Genomic DNA, 20,182 nt, shown 5'->3' on the forward strand with positions numbered 1-20,182 from the left:
TGTAAGTCAAACACACCTGGAAAAGGCATTCGTGGACCAGACCATCCATGCACTGTGTTAACTGACCACTTAAGGCGAGCAGCGTTACAGGCCTGTAGTGGTGGAGGCAGGAGCTACAGGGACATTTCTGATGGGGCTCCAGCCCTCCACGATGGTAAGATCCAGTTGAACCCAAAATCCCAGCACGTGTGGACCAGTCAGGAAGCAACTGACTGAGAGCAGTAGAGGACCCAAATTTCCTCAGAGGAAGTATTTACTTCATTGAGAAAACCCACAGGGCAGCTCCAATCCCACATCCCTGGCATCCTGTGGTTTATGGGCGTGGGGCCACTTGCCTGTTGCGTGATGCGTGATCCCCAGTATTTGCTCTGCAAGGCCAGGCATGGGCTCACCGAGAAACGACCTCGCCTTTGTGTTGTCCTCCTCCTGGACAATCCATGGGACAGGCCGGCCCTTTGGAGGGCGCTTCCTCCTGTCCATCCCTCACTGGGGAAGCAAGAAGGCTCTGGATTGCCTGCCCCCGCTAGCCACCTGACATGAGTTGGGCACAGGGAGTGGCATTAGCCTGGGACATTAATCTCCTCTGGTAGATGTCCCAACAAACATGCACCAATCAGAGACAGGGGCAGGGCACCAGGGGAAACTGTAGTCTCCTTTGCTTTGAATCGGTTGTTATGGAGGACTTTATCACAAACACAGAATTACATTCCCAAATATTCATTCTTTTCAACACAAAGCTTAAAAGGTATTGCAGTTTGAATTGTAGTTGAGACATGACTCTGTAGTACCCACTTATGTAGTACATAAGGTTTAAGCCCAAAATGATCCACAGTCTCTTTCTTCTTTAATATTTTCTCTTTTTCACTTAGATGTAACACTGTACCTTCTTTTGTAGGTGCTCCAATCTCAGGTATACCATTCAATAATGTCTTACGTATGTCTGCAGCCATGCAACTGCCTCCCAGAGCAACATCTCACATTTCCAGGCCCCAACAGACTTCCTGATGTTCCTCCTCTTTCAGTACAAACCTCCGGTCCCACAGGTAACTGCTATTACAACTTCTAGTACCATGTGTTATTGAGCTTCATATAGATTGGAATTGTACAGTGTGGGCTCCTTGAGATTTGCTTCCTTCTGCTTAACGTTATGTCTGTGAAACATCTTTGCATGGGGCAACAGTTTATTTTTTTCATTGCTATGTACTATTCCATCGAATGCATATGCCCCAATTTATTTAGTTCATCCTAAAGTGGATGGGTATGTGTTGTTTTCTGTTTGGGACTATGATATATAAAGGTGCTAGGACCTTTCTCACACATGTCTCTTGGTGGCCACAGCCCTAGTTTCTTTTGAGAATATGCCCAGGAGTTTCTGGGGCATGGAAATATGTATGTCTAACTGTAGTAGACACTGCCAAACTGTTTTCCAAAATTGAACCAATTTACACTTCAACCATCAGTGTGTGAGAGCTCTCGCTGTTGCCCACCATTGTCAACACTTGTTGTTGTCAGTCCTTTTAATTTTAGCCTTTCTAATGGGTGCATAATGGTATCTTACTGTGGGTGTAATTTGCATTTTCCTCTTAGCTATAATACTGGGCGTCTTCTTATGTGCTATTGGCCACTTGTATTTTCCTCTATTATGGGGGTCTCTGTGAATCACTCTATAAAGGGCCTGATAGTTAATATCTCTGGCTTTGGAGGTCATATGGTCTTGTCCCCACTACTCAACTATGCTGTTGTCAAGCAAAAGCAACCACGGGCAATGTGTGAATGAATGGGATTGGCTGTGTTCCAACACAGCTTACTTATAAAAACAGGCTGGGGTGGGAGGTGGATTTTGCCGGTGAGGCTTTAATTTGGTGACCCCTGCTATATTGTAATGTGCCTGCCCAAGACTTCTGCCCATTTTTAAATTAGGTTGTCTTTTTAATTTATTCATACAAGTTCTTTGTAAGTTCTAAATTCCAGTTTTATATTCTTAATCATTTATCACGTTTTGAAAATTAAAAAAAAAAAACATAGTTATTATGTTGGACAATTCCTATAGCTTTTGCCCTGTGTTGCTACCATAGTCCCCTAAGAGATGAGATCAGCTTCCTGCTGTTACCCAACAGAGCTGTCTGCTGCCATCTTTGCCCCAGCATGACAGTGTGGCAGCCCAGCCCAGAGCACTGTGGCTCTGCTTGTAGCCTTGGGGAGTCCCACTGCCTAGGCCAGGCTGGGTGAAAATATCCTGACTTCTTGGAATGGACACAGTTTTCAAAAGGAGCATAAATTTAGTCTGCCAATTCATGTATATGCCATGATGGTCAAAATTGAGGGATCTGGGCAAAGATTCCTTTTCCATTCTTAGCCAAATGCTTTCTAGGTTGGGCATCAGTTGATGGTGCAATTGAGAGGAAATTGCCCAATTATTTTGTTGCTTCACTAACAAAATGCTTACTGTCTTTGCATTGTAAAATCTTTTTTTCATTTATAAGCTCCCCAAGGGGGCAAAAGCCATGCACAGTGGTGTGCCAGGAGCCCTCATGATTGTTTTGCCTGTTATCTTATTTGAGCAAATATTAGTATCTCATTTTGCAGCAAGGAAACTGAGGGTCAGAGTAGTTACATGAGTTGATCGAGATCAAGAGATTAAACAATTGACCAAGCCAGAAATGTTTTACTCCAAAGTCCATGATCTTCCCCATGGGCCCATACTGTGGTTTCCCTTTCATATAAAGATGGGGCTGGAAGGGCCATTATTGAATATCTGGTCAAGTTCCCTCATTTGATGGATGAACATTGAGATCCAGAAGGAGTCAACCAACTCATCACCCAAGGTTCCCCCAACAAGCTAGCAGCAAAGCTTGGATGAGAACCCAGATTTCTAAGTTTAAAGTCTTCCTCACATCTTCCTTTATTTAAATAATTTTGACTTTACTACATCAACCATAATACAAGCTATATAAAAACAGCAACTTGTTTTGTCTAAGACTATACCTAGTGTCTGTAATAGCATTGAGCAATTGAGATATTCCATTTGTTGAATAAATGGGTCATAAGACAATAAGTAGTAGGTGGTTTGATTACATCCTGCAAAGAAGTTTTGATGCTCTTCCTACTTTTCACTCCCTCTTAAGTCTTCATTCAAGACAAAGAAGCTCATTGGATGCCCAACATCAGCCAAGACCAAAGGCCAAAAGGAAATGCACGACATCAGTCCTTTTTTTCTTGTTCAGTAATAAAATCTGTAGCAATACAATAATTTGTTTCCTTTACAGATACTTTAATCACAAAGAAACATATCAAAATATGGTAAATTCTGTTTGTTCATCCAAGTTATCCAATTGGCTTTAGAATGCCAATTATCCTTACTTTCAATTGTATTCATTTCCAAATATACAGCTTCTTAGAAATGTAGGGACACTATTCTCAGCCCTTAAATGTGGAATTTATCAACCCCGTATTGTTTATTTTTGTGCAATTAGCAACATCACTTCTGGGAAAAAAAAAAAGGACTTTTGGGACTGATAAATGTATTTGTGACATTTTCCTCTAAATATCTTGCTTCTTCATGCATCCTCTCATTTTGTACTGAGCTTGGTCTATGGGAAGTTTGGGTAAACAGATCTCTTATGAGTAATTAGTGTCCAATTAAGCCAAGGTTTCATGTCTGTGTGAGTCAAACCTCTTTTTCCAACCTCTGGGAAGACTTAAGTAGGTCAGGTCTCTGTTTACAAAGCAAGCCCCAATGCTGTTGACTATCCAGGGGATTTTACAAGTTATTCCCAGTAGCTGGACAACTAGATAAAGCTACTCAAAAAATTTGTATAGGCCTTTGCTGCTAGTGCAAGGGGCAACGTTGACCATCCAGTGATCTAGGTCCTTCCTTTCTGCATTTGTCCTGTGGGAGTTTCCACAGACTGTTACATCACCAAGAAACTTCATCCTGAAACAAAAGGAAGGTCACAACCCTGATCTCATGGTCAAAAGATCATGACACTATCCTTCCCATCATAAGCCCTGTTTCAAATGACTCAACTTGAATGGCAGCCGCTCTACTGGCAATCTTTTGTGCATAATTTATTTTTTCCAACTTTGTATTCCAAAAATTTTCAAATATACAAAAATGATAAAAGATGAATATGAGGAACATTTGTATACTCACCACTTAGATTCAACAATCATCGACATTTGGCTGAACCATTTGAAAGTGAGCTGCACTTTAAATATTTTTGCATCTATCGCCTGAGAATAAAAACATTCTCTCCGATACAAAGTAACACTGTAACAAAGAATTATTTCATTTAAGTTATCAAAGTAGTCAAAATGAAGTTGTTCATAATACTTTCTTATTATCCTCTTAAAGTCTATAGGACCTATAGTGATGTGTCACTTTCATTCCTGATGTGGGAATTTGCGTCTTCGCTCTTTTTTTCTGCATAAGTCTAATTAGAGGTTTATTAATTTTATTAATTTTTCCCCAAAGAACCTGCTGTGGGTTTCATTCATTTTTTTAGTTTTGGTAAATTTAATTCATGTCTGCTTTTACGTTTATTATTTCCTTTTTCCTATTTTTGGATTTAATTTGCTTCTTTCTATCATCTTGAAGTGGAAGTTTCTATCTGTTTTTAGCCATATCTTACCTATTTTAATATGCTGCACTTTTGTTCTTAGTTAGTTCAAAATATTTTTAATCCTCCTTGTTATTTCTGCTTTGACCCATGGGATATTTAGAAATACGTTGTTTAATTTCCACATATTTGGGGACTTTCCAGATTCTTCTGTTGTTGACTTCTTATTAAATTCTATTATAGGCAGAACATAAACTTTTTATGATTTCAATCCTTTTAAATTTGTTGAGGCTTGGTCTTTGGCTCAGCACATGGTCTATTTTGGCAAATGTTCCATGTGCACTGGAAAAGAGTGAACATTCTGTTGCTATTATATGGACATATTTACATCAATTAGTCAAGTTGGTAAATAGTATTATTCACTATTCAGTAAATAGTGTTGCTGAGTTTCTGTTTACTTCTTCTATAAGTTATTAGGAAAAGAATGCAGAAATTTCCACCTATAATTGTTGATTTACCCATTCTTCGCAGTTCATCAGTTTTTGCTTCTTTTATTGTGTGCATACACATTTAAGATTGTTATATCTTTGTGATGCATTGACCCTTTGTCAGTATAAAATGTCCTTCTTCATCCCTGCTAATAATCATTTTTCTGATTTCTGTTTTCTCTGATGTTAATACAGCTAGTCTTACTTTATTTTGATTATTTGCATGAAATATCTATTTCTATCTTTTACCTATTTTTGCCATCACATGTGAAGTGAATTTCTTGGATAAAGAAAATGTGGTACATACACACCATGGAATACCACACACCCATAAAAAAAGAATGAAATAATGATCTTTGCAGCAACATGGATGCAGCTGGAGGCCATTATTATAAGCAAATTAATTCAGAAACAGAAAATAAATATTGTATATTCTCACTTATAAGTGGGAGCTAAACCTCAGATACATATGAACATAAAGACGGGAACAAGAGATACTGGGAACTCCAAAAGGAGGGAAGACAGGAGGGTGGCAAGGGCTGAAAAACTTTTTATTGGTACTATGTTCACTGTTTGGATGATGGGATCAATAGAAGCCTAAGCCTCAGCATCACATGATATAACTAACCTTGCAATAAACCTGCGACAAACCTTGTAACAAACACATACCCCTGGAATCTAAAATTTAAATTTAAAAATTTAAATAATAATAATAATAAAGTAAGTTTCTTGCAGATCACACACAGCTTTGTCTTTCATTTTTAACAAGCTCTGTCTTTTGATTGGGGTGACATGTTATGTAATTATCAACATGGTTGAATTTAAATCTACCATCTTCCTTTTTTTTCTATTTGTCTCATCCCTTTTTTATTTCTTTTCCCCTAAATTTCCACTTTCTTTTGGAATATATTTTTTCTACTTTATTTATAGACACTATTGGCTGGTAAGCTATACTCTTTTATTATTTTAAGTAGTTCTTCTAAGATTTACAATATTCAAATTTAACTTTTCACAGTCCATATAGATATAATATTATGCTACTTCATGTATAACGTACAATCCTTAGGACATTATATTTCTATTTTTGCCTGCTATCTTTTGTGCTATTATTGTCATACATTTTATTTCTCACCTTATTTTAACTGCAAAATACATTTCTACTCTTTTTGCCTTCAATATTACATTATTTAAGGCAAATAATGGGCCAGGCATGGTGGCTCACGCCTGTAACCCCAGCACTTTGGGAGTCCAAGTGGGCACATCTCTTGAGATCAGGAGTTTGAGATCAGCCTGGCCAACACAGTGAAACCCCAACTCTCCTAAAAATACAAAACTTAGCCTGGCATGGTGGCACATGCCTGTGGTCCCAGATCTCCAGAGGCTGAGGCAGGAGAACCGCTTGAACCCAGGAGGCAGAGGCTGCAGTGAGCCAAGATCACATCACTGCACTCCAGCCTGGGTGACAGAGCAAGACTCTGTCTCAAAAAAAAAAAAAGAAAAAAATTCAATTATCTTTTAAGAAAATGTTTAAATGAGGCAAAAAACCCTTTATATTTACTCATGTATTTATCAATATCAGCCCTTTCCATTCTTGTGTATACATCCAAGTTTCTATGTGACGTAGGTTTTATATTCCTGTGATTTAAAGGACTTGATTTAAATTTATTGTAGTGTAGGTCTGCTGGAAGTGAATTCTTGTAGCTTGTATTTGTCTGAAAAATATTTTATTTGACTTCCATTTTCAAAGAATTATTTTTCATGAATATATAATTACAGGTTGACAGGATTTATTGTCTATCTATCTATTGCTCTTTAAAGTATTCTGGTCTGCATAGCTTCTGACAAGAAGTCTGCAGTCATTCTTACTGTTCCTCTGTACATATATCTATTTTCCCTCTCTGCTTTTAAGAATATTTCTACCACTTGTTTTTAGCTATTTATTATAATGCTTTATTATGGGGTGTGTGGGGGGGGTGTATGTGTGTGTTTATTCTATTTTGGGTTTGTTGTGCTTCTTGGATCTCCAGGGCTATAATTTTCATCCGATTTGGAGACATTTCAGACATTATTTCTTCAAATGTTTTTGTCTTTTCTCTTTTAGGAATTTCAATTACCATTACGTTAGACGACTTTATATTTTTCCACAGATCTCTGTAGCTCCATTCAATTTTTTTAGTCATTTTTCTCTCTATGCTTCATTTTGGATAAATCCCATTGCTATATCTACAAGTTCATTGATCTTAAAGGAAACCAGAATATTTCACCCCAAAATGTGGCTGAGCTAAAGAAGCAGTCTCAAGTTCTCTTTGACCCCTTCTCCTATCTCTCAATCCTCTGTCTCTCCCAAAAAGATGAAGCTGCTCTCCAAATTTCCCTTATCTACCTAGAAACTGGACCTACCAAAGAGGAACACACTTTTCTTCCCTAAAATTTCATTAATCAGAGAAGATTAAAACTCATATCAAAAGGAAGAGACTGAAAATTAAACACCAGATGAACTCATCCCAAACCGTTGTCTGCTGTCTGTCCTCTCCAATATCCAAAGACTATTATTTACTAGCCATTGTCTGAGTATGAGGCCCATTCATTTTCCCCTGAAAATCACTTACTATCCCTCAAACCATCCACATTTGCCCCATCTTCCCTTCTGTTATGAAGAAGAGTATATATGCATCCATACCCCATTGGGTAGTCATTTTCCTGCAATTCCCCTATGCTATGCACATTAAAATAAAGTTTGTATGCCTTTTTTGTCTTATTAGTCTGCTTTTCTCTGTCGATTTTCAGCAAACAGTCAGAGGATGAAGAGGGAAATGTTCCCCCTTTACTCTTACATATTTGGTGCTGTGAGCAGCATATCCAAAACTGCTCTGCTTTTCTGGAAGCCACAACCAAAGAAACTCAGGACCTGAGAGGCTAATATAAGAGTAAGAAATTGTTACCAGACTCCTAGTCTCTCTCTGTGGAATCTGGTTGAGCAGATGGTAAAAATTACTGTTTGTCTATTTTTCCTTTTTACATTTAAGATTAATGGGAGAAAAGCATTTGTATGACTATTGTTAGGTGCAGTGACTCTGGTGTATTTTTGGTATGAATATTCATATTGTCTGATCCATTTATGCCCAGAAATAGTCTTTGCTTTTTCTTTATCTTTGTCTTCCTGTGTCATTTTGTCATAAAGAGGGGTACCATAGGGTAGAACACAGGCCTAAAACATAAGCCTGTTGTTCAAGCCAGCTTCAACAGAGCGGTGAGTTTTACAGTTCTCAGCACACCTCCAGCATCTATTTAGACAAATTGTGCTGCGGGTCTCTAAAATAAAAACGGAATGAGGTTGCCCTCTCTTCTTGTTTTATGTCCTTGAAAGCTTGCCTTGTGACCAAGTGGGAGCATTTCTCTTTTTGGTCTCTGCTATCTAGGGTGTGTGATTTTCAGATCATGTCTGGTGGCCAGTCTGAAAGGACTGGGACACACAAGATGCATAAAATTTTAAGCAGTGTACTCTGTTGCTAAGATGCTATGCTCTCAGGATGGTTTGTCTTAATAAGGAGCCTCATCCACAAGGGGCTTTGTTGTCTCAATCTTTGTTGCCTGGTTAGTGCTGGGCAAATCCAATCCCTGAAGTTGGTGGATCTATAACTGGTGGTACGGCCGAGTGTCCATGTGTCCATGTGCTTGTGTGGAGAACAGAGACATCATTCACACAAATACCATCCTTAATCACCTGCAGCAACAAAGATCTTTTGCTATCTTAGCCTATTTCTGGGAGTAAATTTTTGAGGATCATGGAGGCTGCATCTTCTATGCCGCCTGATCTTCCCGTAAAGAGGCTTATTAGATTGAGTCGCTATTAAAATAAGTACACCATTGGAAATTCTAATCATCAGTAGCCAGATAATAGTTTTTTGAATTAGAAAGACTTCTACGTTTGAACACAAAATTTGAAGATCTCTTGCCCTAAGCAGTTGCCTTATTTGTATTGATGAGAGAACCAAATTAAAAGAAAGACACATAATATTGGGAAGGCTAGTCTTAAAAATTATTCTGACAAAATTTAAAAGCAAAAATTTCACCTAAAACGAAAGTTAAAATTCTTTGAACACTCAAACTGCCAACTTTGAATTTCCAGGGGGATTTGTAAAAAAGTCCCTCCAGCCTATGGTCTGGTGTTTAAGATTCTGTGCATTTACCACTGTGGTCTGGGTTTGATTTAGTTCTCTGGTCAGGGAATCAGCCCCTTGAAAATATAAATCCTTTAACTTGGGGGAAACATTTATAAAAATTAGTTTGAATTATTCGTTTTGAATTTATATTTGTATGACTCAATATTTGAGGTACCCATTTGTTTGTATTCTTTCTTCTCACATAGACAACTTTTCATTTTCTGTTGTCTAACTGACTGTCGCTTTTAATTTTCCATCTATGGGGCACACAGATTGCTGGGCCATTGTGTGTAGATGGCCAGCTGAGAAGTTAGGTCTCTAGAAAATATGACCAGACAGAGATGTGCGCTGTACTTCATTTGTGACTGGTGACGCTTTCCTTGCTTTAAGCTGTCACTGGGAGGGGTCTAGATCCTGGGAGGGGTCTAGATCTTGGAAGTGTTGCAACTTTTGCTTCTCTTTTGGAGACTTGGGTTAAACCCATAAAGGGCTTCTTGGTTTTAACCCATAAAGGGCTTCTTGGTTTTATTCTCATGTATGCCTATTTGTTTTGGTTTTGAGTAATTTACTTAGGAATACTTCTGGTTTAAAACTCTATTTTAAGAGTGTGATAGCAACTTTTTTTTCTGTTTATCTTGCATCCTCTACTGGATCAGAGAGATGTATCTCCCACCACCACTGGGAACCAAAGCCCTTCTTAGGTTGCAAAAGAGAGGTGCTGCTCCCACCACCACTGCCAATGCTCCCCTCCTCAGTCTCTCAGCTCTCACAAAAGGCTGGCTGCTCACATAACGGAAAGTTTGCTGCTTGTATGTTTTTAAAAAAAAAAAAATTTACAGAGCTCTATGGTTGAAAGTCAGTTTAATTAAAAGCTAATCTTCTTCTCTCTTCTCTTTTAAATTCTATTTCTCCTATGGAAACTTCTTAGTCAACAAGACCCCTTTTTTTTGAACCCCTGCTAACTAGAAGTTCATTGACCTTTTGGGCAACTTAAGATTCTCCCAAACTGACTCCTCTAAGACTTGGTCCATTTACTTCTTCTCCTCTTTCCTTTTGGCACCTTCAATCTTTCATCCAGTTAATCCCCTCCCTTCTTCATTTGGTAATCAGTTGATAAAAATTGCTAAAAGGAAGCAACAGCACTCTGGCCACCACAAAGATCTAAAGGAAACTTTTAGCAATGCTGAGAACCTGAGCGGAACACAGAAAAGGCACTATTGACCCTCTCTTTTGGGGTCCTCTGTCTTCCTCATGAGCCTCAAAAGTCATAATCAGCTTCTTCTCAGATCTAAAGGTCTGCTCTCTTTTGCACTGAATTCCTGTGTCTCTTTGGTTTTTAGATACATATCATGTATGCATGTGGTGCTGTATGTTATGTCTACATGTATGTAGATTATTATACCTGTGTTTCTATATTGTCTACATAATACCAAATTGATTTTAAAATAAACACTCCTAAATTAAGTAGATAAGCTCAAATGCTTTTCAAGTTTACATGACTGTAATAAATCTTTGGTAAATAAAGCTAATTTTTAAATTGTTGGTAAAATAAAATGGAAATGCCTTCAGAATTGTCATTATTAATGCAGACGTTTTTGCCTGGGTCTACTGGTCAGACAGATTTATGCTGTCTCTTATAGACATTTTAAGGTTACAAAATTGTTGCTTCTGTGATATTTTAATACTTGCTTGATTTGTCTGTGAGGTAAAACTCTGCTGTGGGCTGGCTGCTGGGTTCCCCCTAACCTTACATACATCTTACTGTGAGCTTATATCTTTCGTTTTGAGCTTCTGGATTCTGGGCTCTGGACAGGTGGCTATGGTGAGGCCTGGGGACATGTGGGTCTACAGTGCCTAAGCCACCAGCTGCAGGGCAGAGCCAAGCCCAATATGGCCCCATCTTCCCTGGCCCAGCTATACCTTCTGGCCATGCTCAGTGGGGTTGGATCCTCTAGACATTGTCTTCAAAAGTCTATCCTCTGTCCTGGGCTCTGCATCTGATATGTAACTCTAGGACCCAGATGGGCCCTGCCCTTCAGAGCTTTCCTGGATATCCAGGATGGCTGTGGGAGGGACATTGCAGGGGGCATCTGCTTCCAGTACCTCAAAGGCCTTGGTAGGATAAACTCCTTGCTGACACAGGATTAGCCTCGTGTTGCCTTTTAAAAAATAGACCAGACATAATGGCTCACACCTGTAATCCCAAGACTTTGAGAGGCCAAGGCAGGAGGATCTTTTGAGCCCAGGAGTTCAAGATCATTCCTAGACAACATGGTGAGACACCATCTCTACAGAAAATTCAAAAATTAGCTGAGTGAGTAAAAAGAAAAATATTAGCTGAATGTGATGGTGTGCACCTGTAGTTCCAGCTACTTGGGATGCTGAGGTGGAAAGATCACTTCACCCTTGGAATCAAGGCTGCAGTGAGCCATGATCATGCCACTGCACTCCAGTCTGGGTGACAGAGTGAGACCCTGTCTAAAAAAAAAAAATGAAATAAAATAAATAATAAATTAAAATTAAAAATCACTTAAATGACTAGCTTTATTTTTTATGAGCAATTCAAATATAATTGTTAAGAATGAGTAAATCAGGTAAATGTAAATGCAATAAACAAGAATAAAAGTTGTCATCATTTCAAAAACCTTTTTAGTAAGTTAAAAGGTTTTTAGAAAACTTTGAGACCATACCATTCATTGGACTGGTTAAAATTCCAGAACTCTAATGAAAAAAAAAATAGACTCATAAAATTGCTAACCTAACATCAAGCAGAACAAGAATTAATTACATAGAGCTGAAATGATGAAGGACTGAAATAATTTTTATGATTCTTTTGTTTGAAACATTGCTTATCCTTTTCAAGTTTTATTTTCCAGAGTTAAGAAAACTGTTTTCTCTTAAGCTATCTACAGCTTTACAGTAAAAGCTATAGACAAAGTATATTTCTGTGAAAAAAGTTGAAACATTTACCTTTTTCTCTACCTGATCCCTTCAGAATTCAGAAATTCTTCATGAGTATTCTTACTTTATGGCAATACAATTATTTCATAAGTTCAGTAAGAACTCATTCTCTTTTATAACAAGACACAACTGGAAACACTGGTTATTTTACCAAGGCTCTGACTGAAATGCAATATTTTTAGATATGATCAGATTGCTTTGAGGGACTGAAGTTGACTTTTGTGGAGCCAATAAAATGTCCCTTGGAGAGACTGGCCTTGTACCTTGTCTACATTGTTCCCTTACAAGCTTCCTGATTTTGTGGTGAGTAATGAATGTCACCTTATGACAGGCCCATGAACCTCAAGTTATTTGAGGGACCTTGAGAAAAGAGGTATTCACCCATTTATACAGGTATTACAGACACAGTCTGAGAGTGAGTCAGATTTTTGGCTTGACTTCTTAACATAGCTAGGAAGCCAAGGGGCTTTTTAAAAAGTCTAATCTGGGATTCTTTATGAAAATATCCCAGCAAAGCCAACTTAGAACAAGCCTATAGGGTCATTCATCATTCTTACTAAACTTTTGTAAATAATCAGGTCAAAAACTAAACTTAAACAAAACAGTCTAATTATGATTATCTTTGGTTGCAATGGGAGGATTAGAGAGAAAAAAATTATGTCATAGAAAAAAACCTCACGTATGCCTGTTATTAGATTCTAGCCTTGTCCATTTGTTTCTGAGCTTTGTATCTGGACTGAATCACACATTTTTATTTTCCTCCTATATCTGGCTGAGACACTCAGACTAATGTTTCCAATTTTTCTTCCACCCTTCTGACTTGGAATTATTAGAAACTAAAACTGCCTTTTTCCTGAGGCTGAAACTAGTCAACTTGGCTTTGAAGAAATATTATTGCAACAGCTTATATTTGGACAAACTTTCTACACGCAAAATGCAGACTACGAAAATCTGTCAGATTGCCACTAATCTTCTCAACTGACTGCCCTCCAGACTCTAAAGAAACTAGTTTAGAAATTGTTTCACCCATTAACATTTGTTTTTTGTTTCTGCTACCATAAAAGCCCTCTTATTAAAGCTCTATTTGCCTACATCATCTATAGAGACCTAGCTTTGAGAATCTATCTACAATGCCACCTTTTAAAATGAAACGCACTTGTTTAATTGGACTGGCCAATTTCCAGAAATAAGGACTAGTTTAATTGGATTTTTTAAAGTGCTTAGATTTGTTCTTTTTTTATGTATTTATTCTCATCATAATCTATGTTCTTTTCTCCCTTTACAGATCCCTTGCCGCTGGATTACTAACCCGATTTCTCTCTCCATAGCTGCCAATCCTACTTTAATATGTGAAACCTTTTGAAAATAAAGTTTCAAACAGGAGACTAAAAAATCAGTATTTCACCCCCAAAATATTGCTGATCTAAAGAAGCAGCTCAAGATCTAACTCCTTCCCCCATCTCTCAGTCCTCTGTCCTCCCCAAAGCATAGGATGAAGCTGTTCTCTAAAATTCCCTTATCTATCTAGAAACCGGACCTACCAAAGAGGAACACAATTGCCTGCCTTGAAATTTTATTAACTAGAGAAGATTAAAATTCATATCACAGAGGAAGAATCCCAAACCATTTCTTCTTTCTGCCCCATTCAATTTCCAAAGAAAATTACTTACTAACCATTGTCGGAGCATTAGGCCCATTTATTTCCACCTAAAAATCATTTATTATCCCTCAGATTGCCACATTTCCCCCATATTCCCTTCCCCTGTGAAGAAGGGGCTATAAGTATCTGTACCCCACTGAGTTATTGGGCAATCATTCTCCTGCAATTCCCCTGTGCTATGCACATTAAAATGAAGTTTGTATGCCTTTTTCTCCTACTAATCTGCCTTTTGTCAGTTGATTTTCAGTGAACTTTCAGTGAACCTATACTTTTTTCTTCTGCGATATTGAATTTACTCATATTACTTCCACTAATTTTTTAATTTCATCTATTGTATTTTTCATCACTTGAAGTTGCATTTGGTTCTTTCAAATTTATTCAATTCTGTCCTCACTATGTTTTTATTTTCTTTTAAGTACCTAAATGTATTTATAATACCTGTTGTAGGGTCCTTGTCTGCTAATTCCATAATCTCTCTGTATTAGTCCATTCTCACACTGCTATAAGGACATACCCAAGACTGGGTAATTTATAAAGGAAAGAGGTTTAATTGACTCACAGTTCAGCATGGCTTGGGTAGCCTCAGGAAACTTACAACCATAGCAGAAGGGGAAGCAAACATCCTTCTTCACATGACGACAGGGAGAAGAAGAATGAGAGCCAAGTAAAGGGGGTAGCCCCTTCTAAAACCATCAGATCTCGTGAGAATTTACTCACTATCATGAAAACAGGATGGGAAAACCACCCCCATGATTCAATTATCTCCACCTGGTCCCTCCCACAACACATGGGGATTATGGGAACTACAATATGAGATTTGGGTGGGGACACAGCCAAACCATATCACTCTGTCCTTTCTGATTTGCTTCTAATGGTTAATATTTCTCCTAGTTATTACTCACATTTTCCTTTTGTTTCTTGTAGTTTTTAGCAGGATACTATAAATGGTATGTTTTGGGGTTTGCATTTTGCCATTTCCCTTTATAGAGTGGTGGGCTTTGTTTTGAAAAACATCCAAGTCATTTGAAGATTAGACTGATCCCTTGGAGACCTGTTTTTGTTTTTTTTTAAAGCTTTTCTAGGATAGATCTAGAATAACGTTGCTCCACCAATAATTTGGTCCTATCAGTACTGCGTGACTGCCCCGGGGCACTCAGTGACCACTCCAGGGTATTGCTGAGGACTCTCCACTCTGACAAGCCAGACCATAAACACCTGCCTTCCTTGTGTGATGGCCTTTCAGTCAGCTCACAGCTCACTGGTCATGCTTTGCCTATCTTTGTTGACATTCACTCTACACAGGAACAGCCTAAAACTCAGCAAACACTCATGAAGACCCTCTGCAAATTTCTGCAGTGGTTTCTCTGGGTAGTTCTCTCCACTTTGGAAATCATCTTTACAATGTCTTATAGCTTCACCCTCCTTGAACTCTAATCTCTATCCTTTCAACTCCAAGGCCACTGGGCCCCATTTGGGTTGCTGCTTCTGTGACCATGGTCTGAAAAACGCCTCCAGGTAGAAAGGTGTTTATCTGTTGTTAGGGATCACAGTACTGTGCTATCTATTGTCCAAGATCTGAACACAGTTGTCTAATCTATTTTGTCCTGTTTTGAAGCTTTTTATAGTAAAAGAAGTTCAGGTATTGCTGTTTCCTCATGGCCTGAGGTGAAGTCTTCCTTGTTTTGTTCACTTCCTTTGTTTGCATAATTATTTCTCCCTTATCATTTGTTTATATTTGTGTTTTCTCCCTTTTTTCCTAAATAGGTTTGTCTGCTTTGTTGTTTTTTTTAATGAACTAAATTTGAATATATCTACTGTTTTTTAAGTTTCTAACTCATTAATTGTTGCTTTCATCTATTATCTCCTTTCTTCTGATTTTTTTTTGAGTTTGCTTCCTAAAATCTGTTGAGTTTGAAACTCTTATATATTCTGTTTTTAAATTTTTTTTAATTTTTACTGAGGCTAGGACTATACTTCATATACTGAGTGTACCATGAATAAATATGTGTCAAGTGAACAATCCTCTTGGTGACATTCAAATAGGAATCTCATGCATTACTTTTTTAAATAACAGCTTTATTGAAGTTTAACTCACCTATCACAAAATTCACCTTTTTAAGGTTTACAATTCAGTGGTTTTTAATGTACTCACAGAGTTATACAACCTCACCACTCTCTCATTTTAGAACATTTTTGTCACCCTAAAAAGAAAAACTGCACCCATCAGCAGTCTTTCCCCATCTTACCCTCAGTTCCTGGCAACTACTGATCTGTTTTATGTCCCAATGGACTTGCCTTTTATGGACATGCAATAGGAATGGGATTATACAATTTGTGACATTTTGTGACTGGTTCCTTTTATGTAATGTACTGTTTTCAAGAGTCATCCATGTTTAGTATGTATCAGTACTGCCTTCCTTTTTATGGTGAATGATGTACCATATTTGTTTATCTTTTATCAGTTGATGTATATTTGGGCTTTCTGACTCTTTGGTTATTATGAATAATGCTGCTTTGAACATTTGTGTAGATGTTTTTGCATCAACATATGTTTTCAGTACTCATGGGGCCGAACTGCTGGGTCACATGGTAACTTTAACTTTTTGAGGAATTGCCAAACTTGTTTCCAAAACAACTGCATAATTTAAATTCCCACCAACAATGAATGAGGAGTCCAGTTTCTCTACAGCTTTGTCAACACTTTTTTTTTTTTTAGTTTAACCATCCTAGTGGTGTGACGTGTATCACATTCAGGTTTTGATTTGCATTTCTCAAAAGACTAATGGTGGGCATCTTTCCAATGTGCTATTGACTATTTGTATATCTTACACTTAATCTTACATTTTCAATTCTTACATGTAGACTTCTGTAAGAGGCCTATGATCCATTTTTTTTATGATCCATTTTAAGTTTTATGTATGCTATGAGGTAAGGCCCCAACTTCATTCTTTTGTATATAGATATGTAATTGTTCCAGCACCATTTGTTGAAAAGCCATGCAGCATTTTTGTCAAAGAAAAAAGTCTCTAACATATAAATGGCTATAATTTTATGAAATCATAGGACATTCCCTCTAGAATTCTACTTAGAAGTAATTTATTTCAAATGTCCTCAAACAGGTCAGCTAATTTACCGAGAGCATCGATTCTGCCCCCAGCTCATGCCCCCAGGATCTATACCAACCTAGAAACTGTGCAGCTGGTCCTCTACTGTGTTGATGATCAGAATTCCCTTCTCCTTTTTCTCTCCACACATTTTTATTTCCAACTTGATACTAAAACTCTCAGAAAACTAGTAGATGTGCAGGGATCAGGGGAGTGATGTGGTGTGAAGGGTTTAGGGAGAAATTGTTAGTAACATTTCATTTGAGAAAATAAATTTCTTTTAGGGAAGATGAAGGCAAGAGGAGCCCTAGAGTAAGCAAGAAGGGATTGGTGATTTTTTTTTATATCATTCTTTGGCACAGAGTTCTAGGAAATCAGTGGTGTGATAGGAGACCCACTCCTGTATAGCAAAGCTACCATGGATGAAGGCCTTCTAGACCTGGGATTGTAGGAGTTCTATCCATCACTAAACTTTAGAGCAGCAGATTTTTCACTGACTCCACTGCCATTCCTGCTTGATTCTAGTGAGGCTTCTGATATAACAATGCTAGAAAACTAAAAAGCCCACTTACCAGAGCCAGGATTTTGTATGTGGATGAGATTCTTCCAAGCAGATGTCCACATATGAGACTAGGAGGGTTTGAGCAATGGGAGGCAGTGGCCAGGCTCAGGGACACTGGAGGTCTTTGCAAGCAATAGACACGTTGGTTCTCCTGGGGCAGTTCTAGAAGAGTTTCCAGAGTCTGGTTCCTAGAAACTTAGGTATGGAGCAGTACGTGGTTGCTATGGTGTGGTGGTGGCAACCATGGTGTTTCCACTAGAAGAGCTCCATGTAAGATGGGGCATTTCCCTTGATTGCCATTGTTTCTAAGTGTGTAGCAATCAAATCTTATTCCCTGGGTCCTGGTGAAGTTCTGTAAGATTCATCATATCATCTGATAAATCATTTTCTTCTCAGAGTAACTAGAGTGCATTCTGTTGTCTGCCACTATGAGCCATAACCAGTGACCTCCTTAACAAAGATAGGGAAGTTAACACATTCTTACGCAGGCCATCATCAAGGCTAGATAAATGTTTCTTCTAAGAGTAAATCTAAAAGGAAAATATCAATATGTGCCGATGGGAATAAAATATTTTTTAAAAACTGAAAGAAAAACAACCCCAACAACTCAGAAGGGGGTGGAGAGACTTTTGAAGATGATTTGCTGCACAAACCAGAAATAAATAATTTTGGAAACTCAAAATTATTTACTAGAGACACCAGAAGTAAATTATTTTGGAAACAGTGTGCCATCACTAATGGAATACACAAAGACAGCAACTCCATGAAACAAGATCAGAAACCAAAACCAAAGAACAGGCTGCAAAGGAAGGGGAAAGAAGATGAGCATCAAAGACAGAAAGATGGCAGGTCACGTGCTCCACAAGGAGCACGTTTTGCACTAACACCACAAGAGTCTGGCTCAATGAATGGGGATTGATAGTAGTTTAAATGTCTGAGAGCTTTGAGGAGGGATTAAAACATATGAAAAATGGAGACGAGCTCACTCCACAGGTCTGATGTGTGGCATGCTGGCCCAGGAAGTTCTGTGCATGGTGGCACCCCTTTGACACCCATGGAAGGCCATGTCTGATCTTCAATTCCACAGAGATCCTGAAGAGACTGAAAGGGAAGAGCAGCCGCTGCTGAAAAGATTGTGGCCAGGGAGGAATTTCAGGGAGAATGGACTGCTCCAGTTCCTGAGTTGACTGCTCTCCAAGCTGAGGCCACAGACTGGGCTATAGGTGTAGGTGGCTTCTGGGCCCATTCAGCTGATCCCTACTTAAGTCTAAGGGGCTCAGTCTCCCACTGAGGGCCGATTTGCAGCTCCCACTGCCCAGCCACTGAGGGGTCTTAACTGTTTTTCCACAGGCTCTTACACAGAAAACAGAAAAAAGGTGAATGGAAAATTAACATCAGTTTTTTAAAAAGTAAGACGGGCCAAGACAACCAGATGAGAAGATAAACATGGTTGGTGAAATAAGAAAGGATTCTAAGAAAACAACTGCAATAAGATAAATATGTTTTAGAGGAGGCTGGGAGTATAGTGTCAAATTTGATGTAGTGCAATATTTGGCTTTTTAAAAAATATAATAAACTCTAACAAATATAATTAAGAAAACAGAAAAAATGAACAAATAACAAAAGAGAAAGGCAAAATTATAAGCTTCAGGTAAACATAAGCAGGAAAAATGGGCAAATAAGAAATCAGAAATAAGAAATGTCAAGGGAAAAAAGACTTGGAGGGAGAAAGGTATAGTAACAGAAATGGAGGCAACATATCAACTGATTATAATGTATGGACTCAAATTGTATAAAAGCAAAAGATCATTGGAGAAACATGAACATTGAATGAATATTTGATGACATCAATAAATTATTGTTAACGTTTTAGGTAGGTAGTGATATTTTCACTATTTTTAGGTCCATATATTTTAGAGCTACATGATGAAATATTTAAAGATGAAATTATGATGGCGGAATTTGTTCAAAATAATGGGAGAGGGGTGGCAGTGAATGACAAAATGAATGGGGATATAAGTAGGAATGAAGTTTTCATGAACTGACTAATGTTGAAGCTAGAAGATGGGACAATAATTAATTGTACTATCTTCTCTAATTTTCTATAATAAAAAGTTTTTCAAATTAAACTGAGCTGAGAACAAAAGTGATGGGAGATTATGATATTCTACCTTGCAAAATATAATTTAAAATCTTAAAATTAAGCACACTTTTCTGGGCATGTTACCAAAATTGACATAACAGAAAAATTTAAATGTGAATATATTACTAGCCACAAAAGAAATTTAAAATACAATTAACATATGTCAAAAGTTTCTTTCACAAAGTTGAGGAATTAGGTTATATGAACTCTTCTAGAACACAGAAAAAGATGGAAAGCTACACAATCGATTTCATGAAGCTAAATTAATCTTGATTTCTGTACCTAACAAAGATAATGCAATAAAGAAAGGAAAATCATGAGCCAGTCTCACTTAGGAATAATTTTAAAATCCTAAATAAAGTAGCTGCAAAATAAATAGTATCCTAAAGGAATTTTCTAGCATGACCGAGGAAAGCATATTTTATCTTGGGAATGCAAAAGTGTTCAATATTAGAAAATTCAACGTTATAATACTTTATGTCAGCGGTCCCCGCCTTTATTAGGATTTAAAGGACATTAAATAACACCTAAAACACATTCTC

The 20,182-nt window shown here is 37.8% G+C and overlaps 1 long non-coding RNA gene across 1 annotated transcript in view; it reads right to left on the minus strand.

Annotated features, from left to right (window-relative positions):
• Positions 1 to 862: 862 nt before the first annotated feature.
• The window catches only part of LOC115833167, a 61,427-nt gene continuing 42,107 nt past the window's right edge, over positions 863 to 20,182 (minus strand). The window contains exon 4 of the long non-coding RNA XR_004028616.1: positions 863 to 3,934. This is a non-coding gene — a long non-coding RNA (uncharacterized LOC115833167). The remainder of the gene's footprint in view (positions 3,935 to 20,182) is intronic.

This window comes from Nomascus leucogenys, chromosome 25 (assembly GCF_006542625.1).
Source record: "Nomascus leucogenys isolate Asia chromosome 25, Asia_NLE_v1, whole genome shotgun sequence".
Classification (NCBI taxonomy): Eukaryota; Metazoa; Chordata; class Mammalia; order Primates; family Hylobatidae; genus Nomascus; species Nomascus leucogenys.